At 46.0% G+C, this 11,304-nt stretch overlaps 1 long non-coding RNA gene and 1 other non-coding gene across 2 annotated transcripts in view; both read right to left on the bottom strand.

Moving 5' to 3' along the window:
* Nucleotides 1-5,756: 5,756 nt before the first annotated feature.
* LOC132538102 (uncharacterized) overlaps nt 5,757-11,304 on the bottom strand; it is a 68,517-nt gene continuing 62,969 nt past the window's right edge. The window contains exons 2-4 of the long non-coding RNA XR_009549507.1: nt 6,941-6,984; nt 6,255-6,316; nt 5,757-6,144 (exon numbers count right to left, since the gene is read on the bottom strand). This is a non-coding gene — a long non-coding RNA (uncharacterized LOC132538102). The remainder of the gene's footprint in view (nt 6,145-6,254; nt 6,317-6,940; nt 6,985-11,304) is intronic.
* On the bottom strand, nt 7,526-7,627 carry LOC132538440 (U6 spliceosomal RNA). Its single transcript, XR_009549807.1, has one exon. It is a non-coding gene; the product is annotated as a U6 spliceosomal RNA (small nuclear RNA).

The raw sequence follows: 11,304 nt of genomic DNA, 5'->3' as shown, positions 1-11,304 counted from the left end.
CTCTTCTAACAGAAAAATAAATGAGCTTGCTTTCATTTGACTGGCTGTATCAAACAAACAAGCTGCTCACTACTGCATAAAATGATCATGCTAGAAGTTGAAAAACAAGATCAGAAGAGAAAACACAAGTAGAACCTCAACTGGAATTGGCGTATTACACCGAAGTAAAAAACTCTGGGGTGGGTGGGGGTGGGGGGAGAATACAGATCCAAGAAGGATGACAGAGGACCTAGTGGGGGTTGTATTGTTATATGGAAATCTGAGAAATGCTATTCATGTACAAACTATTGTATGTACTGTTGAATGTAAAACATTAATTCCCCAACAAAGAAATTAAAAAAAAAAAAAAAAAGATCATGCTAGGCTGGTAGTGGCTCACCCAGTAAAGTACACACATTACCACGCACAGATACCCAGATTCAAGTCCCCAGTTACCTCCTGCAGGAGGGAAACTTCATGAGCGGTGGAGCAGTGTTGCAAGTGTCTCTCCTTCTCTCTCTTGTTTTTTTCTCCCTCTCTCTTCCTCCCTCTCTATCTCAGCCTCTTGCCTCTAGAAAGAAGGCAGGGTAGTAGCAAAATGGTTATTGCAAAAAACTTCCATGTCTAAAGGTCTAATGTCCAAAGTTCAATCCCCAGCACCACTATAAACCAGAGCTGAGCAGTGTTCTGATCTCTCTCTCTCCCTTTCTCTCTATATTTACCTCTCATTAAAATGAAATAAATAAAAATATTTTTTAAAGAGATAGAAGGGAGGAAGGAAGGAAAAAAGGAAAGGAAAAAGGAAACATGGCCACTGGGAATGGTGAACTCATGCAGGCACTCAGCCCCAGTGATAACCTTGCTGGCAATGAAATAAAATAAAATGGAAAAAATGAACTTTCTCAAAATTCCTTCATTCAGCACATTTCTCTGCAACACCCACTTTATGTCAGGCACTGTACTGGGAGCTAAAGACACATCCATGGACAAATGAGACAGAAAACACATCCTTCCTGGGACCTTATTTTTTTCAGGAAAGAGTTTGGAAACAGAATAAATGAGTGGTTCTGTCTCTCAAGAGGTTATGAGGTATTGAGTTGGGGGGAGGAGGGACTTAAACAATCTGGGATATTGAGCCTTGCTTAGAGGATAGGGGTAGATAGCATATTCTTAGAGGATAGGGATAGATAGCATAATGGTTATGCAAAGAGACTCATGCCTGCAGCTCCAAAGTCCCAGGTTCAACCTCCTGCACCACCTTAAGTGAGAGCTGGTAAATGCTCTGGGGGGGGGGGGGGGGGGAGCCTGAACTAAAACCTGAAAAAGATGCAAGGTCAAAACATAAAACCCAAAATGACCTTCCTTCCTGAATTGCCAGCTCTGACAGCAAGTGAATCTGTTCACAGATGACCACAGCAGCAGGTGCTAAGAAACTACCAGACTGAGAGGTGGTGGTAATTTCAAGCAAAGGATTATAACCCACTGTAACTCAAGAAGAGTAATTCCACTCTAGGAATTACCCTTGAAAGCAATTCATTGCTTGAAAGTGGGTGAGATGGATAATACATTTGGGGCTTGAGTTGAGGGGAGACCAGAAATAGGAGAAAAGAGTATGACACAAGAGAATGAATGGAAGAGAGGACATCCAGGGGATATCATAGGACCAGAGACTCATCCCAGGACAAGGGCAGCCCAGAGAAGAGAAACACCTCGAGGGGCTGAGCAGCCTTGAGCTCATAGGAAAATCTCCTTTCTTCCCACGTGGAATACTTCCAGGTCTGTCGATTATTCTCCTAAAACCAGATTGCCTCAAACCTATCTGCTCACCAATACTGCCCAATTTTTAATAATACAGATTCCTGAGCTGTATTCTAAACTCATCCATCATAATTTGTTTTTTTAAAAATCTCTCCAGATAGTTCCACAGACCCATCAGATTCAGAGTCTTCTGTTTTGCCCCTACACTGCTATATTTTTGCTGTATGAATCATGTTAGAGGCAGCTTGTGCGATAGGAAAAGACATATCAGGTGCTCTTCTCACTGAGTCGGGTCTCCACAAGGGGAGTTTGAACCCCTTAGAGCAGTGTTTATAACTTGCTTTCTCTGTGAATACCCAGGCTCTGAAACAGAAGAGGCATTGATGAATATACACTTTGAACTGAATCACCAGGCACTAACCATCTGCCTTTAGTTTAATATAACACTTAACCTCCCCAAGCCTCCTTTTACATCCATAAAATAGGTGCAGTGATTGCTCTTCTTCCTGATTCATGAAATTGCTGCAAGACTCAAAGGAGACAACTTATAAACTTGTAGGAGGAGTAACTGAACAATTCCTATAGGACGTCCCACTGGCGGGGATAAGTAGTCATAGTTGACTCAGAATCTATGCTATCATAAATCCTTGTTTGACCTTGAACTCTACCTTATGAGGAGAACTTAATCTCCTGGTTTTCTTTTTTTCTTTTACCAGAAACACTCATTCACACCAAAGAGTTCAATAAGAATTTACCATGTTCGATAGACCACATTTGGTAACGGAAACCCACAGATGACAGTCCTGACTGTTTCAGAGAACAAATTCAAGCTAGAGGGAGCAAGTACATAGACTAAGAGTGCTGATATATGCAAGTAGAAGGGAGGATTGTGGCCAAAGTTCTTACTTTTAAACCTAAAAGTATAAGCAGATGACCCTCTTTCTACCATCACTTCCATCAGGAATGTCATCATAAGCCCTCTTGTGGGCCTCTCCAGGATCTTATCTTCACTATAAACTATCAATGGTAGGGACTGCCCCACTCTCTGAAGGGAGTCTGTGTCATCCTACTCTGTCACTTGAAGAAGACTGGTCTTGAAATGAGTGTAGCCTAGAATGTTCCCAGCAGTGATCATAGACTGTGAGCTCAGACAGACAGGAACTCAAGAGGTTATACAGGCTCCTGTGCTAAATATGAATGAATATACATGGGCCCTGGGTCAGACTGATGTGGTAAACAGTTAATTGTATTTAAATATTTTCTTCAAGTTTGGGAGTTACTCTCTGCCCTAATCCAGCTTTCTAGTCCTATTCTCAATTCTAGCACCATCTTCCCAGACAATGTTTTTAATCCTCTATGTTAGCTATCAAGCTCGAGCAAAAATTACTAAAGTCATGGGCCCCTAGGAACATACCTAAAATAAGTTTCCTAGTTTCTTTCCATCCTAAGATCCCTATCCTCATCTGCTCTATTCCTATTTTTGGTTTCTTTTTATTAAACATTTTGTCCCGCTTTATATCTTACTACCTTTCAGCCACCAAGTTGCAGATGCTGCTATGATTTCATCCTAAACTCCCTGGGCAGAAAACCTCACCAATGTGTCCTGGCACCTCACCTCTCCAGATCCCTACCCAACTAGGGAAAGAGAGAAACAGGCTAAGAATATAGATCAACCTATCAAAGTCTATGTCCCGTAGAGAAGCAATTACAGAAGCCAAAATGCCCACTTTTTCACCCTCAAAAGAATTTTGGTCTATACTCCCAGAGAAAGAGAAATAACTAGAGGGCTCTGAACTCCAATTCCATCAGGACTCTGAGAAAAAAAAAAAAAGGAAAAAAAAGAAGGACACTCGGAAGTAGTAAGAGGTATAGGTGTCACTTACAGTGTAAGAAAAGGCAGAACCATAGGAAAAATGGGCAATATATAGTTATAGGAGTAATAGTCAATCCATATTTGTGATCTTAGGAGAACTACTACATTTTTCAATGGAAGGAATGAGGACGTGAAACTGTGATGGTGGGAAAGATGTGGAATTACACCCCGTTGTCTTATAACCTTGTAAATCAATATTAATTCACTAGTTATTAAAAAGAAGAAGAAGAAGCGAATGAAATCTCCAAGAGTTGAAGGCAGAAGAAGCCCAGTAGTCAGACAAAAGCAGTGGAATCATTAACAGAGACAACAGACAGCTCTTTCAGGACCCATAAATCAGATGATAAGACCAAAGTGAGAAGTGGGTGTGCAGAAGATGGGATTGAGAATGGTAAGCAGCCTTGAGATCCCTACCTCCCAATATTCTTGCTTTTGTATAATCCATTCTTTTGCAGAAAATATGATCAAAGTGAAGAGGTCACTTGCATGATTGGTTGCAAAAAAAAAAGTGTGTGAGTGTGTGAGTGTGTGTGTGTGTGTGTGTGTGTGTGTGACTTCCTTCTTGAGTGCTCTCTCTCACTGGTTTACTCTGAAGGAAGTCAGAGCCACATATGAACTGCTTTATCAAAAAACTTGCATGGTCTCTAATGATGTGCCTGTGAGGCGCATAATCATGCTGATAATGTATATGAGCCTAGAAGTAGGTCCTCCTCCCTTTAAATGTTCAAATGAAACCATATCATGCCTGCCCTATTGATCGAAGCCTTATGGGACTCTGATGTAGAAGACCCAACTAAACTGCATCTAATTCCTCATCCACAGAAGTTCTGAGATGATAAATACCTGCTGTTTTAAGCTGTTGGATTTGATGGCCATTTGTTATTGGGCAATAAAGCATGATGCCCCTAAGACATTTTTTTTATCATGAATGTGAAACTATCAGACTTTTGGCAGTGAGGGTTCTCTGCAAGAATCCCAGTAAGGAACCATGGGAACCTGAACAAAGCAAGGGCATGACAGCTCTTGTGAGGAACAGTTGAGAGGACTTCGGGTCCGGGAGCCCAGCTGGCAGCACTTCCACACTCCATTCACTTCTACCCCTTTTCTCATATCCCTACATTCAGCCCTTCACTAAATTCCATTTTGATTTTTCCCACCCGACCTCCTTGCTAATCTCTCTGCCTGGAAATTTCTTCTTACAGATGCTGCAGTTGCCCCCACTCACTTCTCCAGTCTCTCCAAAAAGGCTTCCTGAGAAGGAGGTTTATAAAGCAAGAGCCTAGATGCAAACCATGGAATGCGCCGTCTTGGATGACTTGGGGAAACCGGCATCATTCCTCTAGATTCAGTTCACTTGCAGTAGGATTAGTAGTGTCAGGTGTGGCTGAGGCTTTCCTGGATGATGCCTGCACTTTGGGCTGGGACTTGATGACCAGAGAACATAGGAGACATTCTCCTTGGAGGTCACTGGCATGTGGACCATTTTATAATAGCCCTTCATGCCCTTAACTGCCCAAGGGCCCTTCCAGTCCTACCATATGCCAATAAGCGTGACTCCCAGCCAATGTACAGTTTTGTCCCCTGCTTCCTGCAGAGTCAGGCACAGAGAGGTAGAGGGACCTGTCCTGGGTTTCCTTGTTCTCATTTCAAGTGTATCTCACCACCCTTGGCTCTGCGGACTGCCATCCATTTAATAAATAGTTGAGCTTAGTATGTTGTGAGCTTGAAGCAGATATTCACTAAGTTAATCTATACTGGCTTCCCACTACCCATGCGGTCAGGAGCTGCACGAAGCAGCAGCTGTTCACTCTGCCTGTCCTGGATGTGCCAGGGGTGGTCCTTCGGCTCTGGCTGGGGTTCTCAGTCTATAGAGGGGAGAAGGGAGAGTTTTCTGGTGCTGGGGAAAGCCTTGGACCCTGTGGGGCTCTCTGTCATCTGCACTGGGCACAGGTCCCCATACTCCTTCCACTAGCACAGCCAGCATCTCTCTGGGCTCGCCAGAGGCTGCCCACGAGGCCTGGACCCAGCCAGCTGACAACACCCACCGTGAGCATGGTGATTGTCTCTTGGCAGTGGGCAGAGACATCATAATGAGAAATGGCTCCACCGTGTGACCGGGTGAGTCGCCAGTGTGCCCCACCCCCCCAGCCCTCTACCTCATCATAGCCTTCACAAGGCACCCACATTGCCCCAGAAATGCTAGCTTTCTCTTTTCTTTTTTTTTTAATATTTATTTACTTATTTATTCCCTTGTGTTGCCCTTGTTTTCTTATTGTTGTAGTTATTATTGTTGTTGTTATTGATGTCGTCGTTGTTGGATAGGACAGAGAGACATGGAGAGAGGAGGGGAAGACAGAAGGGGAGAGAAAGATAGACACCTGTAGACCTGCTTCACTGCTTGTGAAGTGACTCCCCTGCAGGTGGGGAGCCGGGGGCTCTAACCGGGATCCTTATACTGGTCCTTGTGCTTTGCGCCACCTGCGCTTAACCTGCTGCACTACCGCCCGACTCCCCAAGCTCTATTTTCACTTTCCCTGAAAATAGAAGAAAAAAGACAAGGAGATGGGGGGGTAAATAGCAAGGAGACATCACTAGGAGGAGTCACTGGGAGCAGAAGACTTGGGGGAGACAAGGAACTCCAAACCTCAAGTGCAGTGAGCCCCACTTCTGTGGCAGCAGGGGTGGCACAGACTCCCTTGGCCAGACCTGAAAGAGATTTTAAAACACCATCTCACCCAACTGATTCAAGTCAACTGATATTCAAAGCAGTTCAATGAGTTGCCTGTGTTGATAATTAAGGCAGATTGGTTCTGGCTTTAGAGAGTGGAAGAGAAAGTTGGAAAAACAGTTACCTTGGCCGGAAAGCCTGCATTTTAAGGCACTGAACCATATAATGACACCTAATCATTGACCTATGACTGGTCTCTGTCTGGTTTCCTCCAGGCAATTCTCAGTTCCCTAAGGGTGGGCTGTTCCCTATGCCCTAGACACCAGGAAGGAGACAGGAGAGGAGAGAAAAGAACAGCAGATGAAGCCCAAGCAAAATGGGCAGAGGAAGTGATGCTAGAGAGTGATGCCTTCTACGTTGCCTATAGCTCACACATGCAGAGAAGCCAAAGCCAAATACAAAACAGCAAGGTCGAAACGTGTGGAGAAGCACACAAAGAAATATAGGCCTCATATTAATCAGATCAAAACACATACACTGCACACACTTGGTTTTGTCACAAAGATTCCCCATCACCATTAAGGACTGCTGGCTGGGCCAGGTCACAGTCACGTTTACTCAACAAGTCTCTTGATGAGCAGAGGAAAGCAGTTCTTTCTTACCCAAAGGTCAGGCAATGCCTGGCAAGCTCAATTTCCACACCTGCCTGAAATGAAAAATAGCATTCTTTAGTGCCTGCCTTGTGTTTATCAGACTCTCCAGGGGACGTGAGAAGTTTGGGGAAAGCATGATTTAAAATGGCCAATGATTTTTTTTTTTGAAGTCACTATTTCATTTACTTTGAAATTTCAAAAAGCAGTAAGAGAGGGTACACATGATATTTCACACTCATTGGGCGGGGGAGGGGTGGTCCTTGAAAGGCAGAGAAATCCCCCTAAACACGTCTTCTTTTGCCAAGGGCACGCACCCCTTTCCCACATGTCCTCATAAAGAATACAGTGGGGGTAAAAAGGGGGTGGTGTGAGCTGTTGTGTGTGGTGGGTGGGGGGATCTTTTTCTTTGCCATTATCCTTTCCAGGGTATCAAGTAGTTTTCTTGCCGTCCTAGGGAAATTCCATTCACCCTTCTCATTTGACTGGGTCAACTGCGAATTGCAAAGGAGCCCAACTGAACTCAGTAAGATAGTTCAGTTCACCTGGATAATGGACCTACTTTGACATATCCATGACCCAAGTTCAGCACCCACCACAAAGGAGGAAGTTTTGGTGCTACAGTGTATTTACGCAGGGGCCATGCTAATCTTCTCTGTATCGTTCCAATTTTAGTACATGTGCTGCCGAAGCAAGCACGCTACAGTGTATTTGCTTCCCTCTTTCTGCCTCTTTCTTTCTATCTGAAAAAAGTCAGCTGGTTTGGCACAGTGAAGCCCTGGTAACAGCACTAAATGAATTCATGAGCTCAGCAAGTACTCACTGAAGGTTACTGTTAGCACAGCAGACAGACACCCAAAGGCAAGGGAACTACTGAAAGGGTTAATTAATTCCTCTGGGTCAGGAGGAAAGCTGGCCAGACCTCTCATTTCCAAGATGAAGAAACAAGGCCCAGAGAGGGAGGGGTTGATTTCCCTATCAGCTGGTTCATGCCCAAGCCAAGACTCGAATCCAGGTCTTTCCAATCTTCACAATCCAGTGTTCCTTAAACCCCTTACAGGTTGTCCCCTGCTCCAGAGACGATTCAGGGACAAGAGAATATTCTAACATGGACAGAGCACAGGGGTCTGCAGGTAGGATTCCCTGTCAAGAGGTTTATATCCTGCTCTGATGCATTTCCTACTCACAAAGCACCTTCCTATCCAAGAGCCATTGTGCCCCAGCACTAGGAGTCTCCGGTGCCTGTGCATCCTGGCATCCTCATCTGCAAATAGACACAGACACACACACATACACACACACACACACACACACACACACACACACACACACGCTCCAAGAACAGGTGGAACTGAGGCCTTCTAACACCTACTCTCCATTTGCAGACTGCATGAAGCCTCTTTGGCCTTATTTGGCATCTGATTCAGATATGTGACAATCTACTGCTGGTTGGTGACAGTGAACTCCCTTGCATCCAGCCCTGCTGTGGGTCCAGCCTGCAATGAGCCAGGGTTTCCCTACAGAAGACCACAAGGGAATTCTAATAAGAAACAGAACCCCAGTGCCCCGTGCCCCAGTGTCCCCACACAAGCCAATTTGGAAAGCAACCACCATCATCGAATTAAACCAGGCATTCTATTTCCAGAAGCCAGATTTTATTGGTGAGGTTTGCTTCTCCACAGGGTCTGTCTCAGGCACTTGCCATGGGTTTAGGGGTTTGAAAATTCCTGCAAGGGCACCAGAACAACCTCAAAGTTATATCTCCTGGGCATAGCGGCAGCCCTGGCCCTGACCCCTGGCGGCTGGCTCTGGTGCTGGTTCTCACACATGAACTGGGGAGCCTGCCTGTTCTGGATGATGACAAGGGGACTTCTGTCCCAGGCAGCCATTCCATGGGCTGCCAGTCTGGTTGGGGAAATTGGTAAACTCCATCTGAAATGCATGGAAATTTTCTAGCTGCTAAATTATATTTTCTTTCAGCTTGGAAAACCTTGTTTCCTTTTATAGTACACCTTTCCTTTCCTTTTATAGTACACTCAAATTTCATCTCAGGTGGTTCACTTTCTAACAAAGTCCCATAACCAGTTTCTGTGAGAGAGAGCTTATGTGCACATGTATCCATAAACTACTGCAAAATATATACCTGAAAGCAGAAGTACACTAGAGTTTGCAGTGAGTACCTCCCTAACACTTCCTCTCCACTATTCCAAGCTTGGAGTCCATGATTGCTCAACAATTTGTTTGGCTTCGTATGTTAACTCTCTTTTCAATCACCAGGTTCCAGATGCCACCAGGATGCTGGCCAGGCTTCCCAGGATTGAAGACCCCACCAATGTGTCCTGGAGCTCAGCTTCCCCAGAGACACACCCTACTAGGGAAAGAGAGAGGCAGACTGGGAGTATGGACCAACCAGTCAACGCCCATGTTCAGCGGGGAAGCAATTACAGAAACCAGACCTTCTACCTTCTGCAACCCTCAATGACCCTGGGTCCATGCTCCCAGAGGGCTAGAGAATGGGAAAGCTATCATGGGAGGGGGTGGGTTATGGAGATTGGGTGGTGGGAATTGTGTGGAGTTGTACCCCTCCTATCTTATGGTTTTGTTCATTAATCCTTTCTTAAATAAAAAAATTTTTTAAAAAAAAAAGCTTGTTTCCTACCCTGGCAGTACCAGAATACTCCCAGTTTGCAGGTCTGGAGTTGGTATTCTGAACCCCTGCAACTCTCTTGATTCCTTCTCTTAATCGGGTGCAGTTCCTGGCAAGCAGGAAGTGTCTAGACGTCAGAGAAGTGTTTCCAAGTCACTGCTTTCATAGAATTGGGGCGGGGGGGGGGGGGGGGGCGGGTAAAGGGCCCAGATGACTAATAGGCAACTGGGTAAGAGAATTGAGAAAGGGATCTGACTATTGGGCTCTAGTCCCAGCCTGGGAACATGTGTTGGGCAAGTTAGTGACTCCTCCTTTCTGAGCCTGGATTTCCTAGCTTGTAGAATAACCTGCTTGTTGGAGGCGAAGTCTGGTTTTCAGGCTTGCTTAGGATGCATAAACTTCTGGCTGGGAAGACAGCATACCATATGGCTATGCAAAAGACTTTCGTGACTGAGACTCTGAGGCTCCAAGTTCAATTCACAGCACCACTATATGCCAGAGTTGAACAGGGCTCTGGTCTCTCTCTCTCTCAATAAATAAGTAAATAAAATATTAAAAGAAAGGAGAAGACGATATAGTTCAATGAGTCAGAGGCATCTTGGGCGAACCTCTCACTGCAGGAGTAACACCAAGATGATAATGCCACGTCTCCTTTGGCTTTTGTGAGGAGTAAATGAGTTAATGCTGCAGTGTGCTGCTCAGAACAAGATCTGTTTGCACAGGAAGTCTTCATTAGTCTTAACTCTTGTAGCTTGGTGACTCTGCACAAGAATTGAGTCTGGCTCACTTTGTCACTTTGTATCCTCACCCACCTGGTGGGGGGGGACCTAGCTGAAACCCGGAAGGAGGAAACCTAGAGCTCAGCAGGAGATAGTGGCTCCTTCCCCAGCCTTTGAAGTGTTTGTGTTGGCCTGGGGGTGGAGGGTGGAGTGTGCATACTTGCCGCCCCTCCCTTGCCCCCTCCCCCACCCTACTCGGGAGGCGGAGGCAAGCCTGGCGCCCCAGATTCCTGATCAACGGTGCACCCCTCCTCCCTCCACTCCATCACCACCACTGCGCATCTCAATTGCCCCTTCGTCTACTTTCATCCCGTAGTTCATCTTCAAACTCCAGGGAAACAGTAGTCAAAAGAGAAACAGCCCTCCACCGCCCCTCAGCCCCTGGCCAGTAATCCGAGCTGCAGAAGGAAAGGGGCAATTATGGTTTGGGGTTCCTACCCCCCTCCTTTTCCAGCTCCCTCACTCACTTTTCATCTTTCTCCTGCTTTCTGAGAGAACTGCATTGAGCTCAACAGGGCCTGCGTTCTAGAGGTGGCTGTGGGTAGGTGGGTGTGGAGGAGGGGGGAGGCGCAGAACCAAGCCCTCTGCTTCCCTCTGAGGGTAGTCAGGGCTGGATTGCAACAGCCCTGAGGGCCTCTGATCGCCCGCCCCCATTCCACCCCCCTTGCTAATCCACAGCCTGATATTTCTCACCAAGCGCCTGGCAGGCTCACCGGGCACCCAGAAAGAAATTTATTAGCAGAGGCTACGGGGAGGGCTGGGGTTACTGAGACTTCATTACTCTTACAAAATATACTATGGGACGTTTACTAGTGTCCCGTGAAATGTGGCCATAAATCTGAGCTCGGCGGCGCTTGTCAGAAGAGATGAGGAAAATGCATTAGCTCGTGCCCGCCCTGGACCCCATCCCTGAGCAGGGCTGGGGGTGCTGGGCAGCCTCATCAGCTACC

This window comes from Erinaceus europaeus, chromosome 4, assembly GCF_950295315.1.
Source record: "Erinaceus europaeus chromosome 4, mEriEur2.1, whole genome shotgun sequence".
Taxonomy (NCBI): domain Eukaryota; kingdom Metazoa; phylum Chordata; class Mammalia; order Eulipotyphla; family Erinaceidae; genus Erinaceus; species Erinaceus europaeus.
The sequence above is the reverse complement of the archived record's forward strand: the minus strand, read 5'-3'. Positions and strand labels throughout refer to the sequence as shown.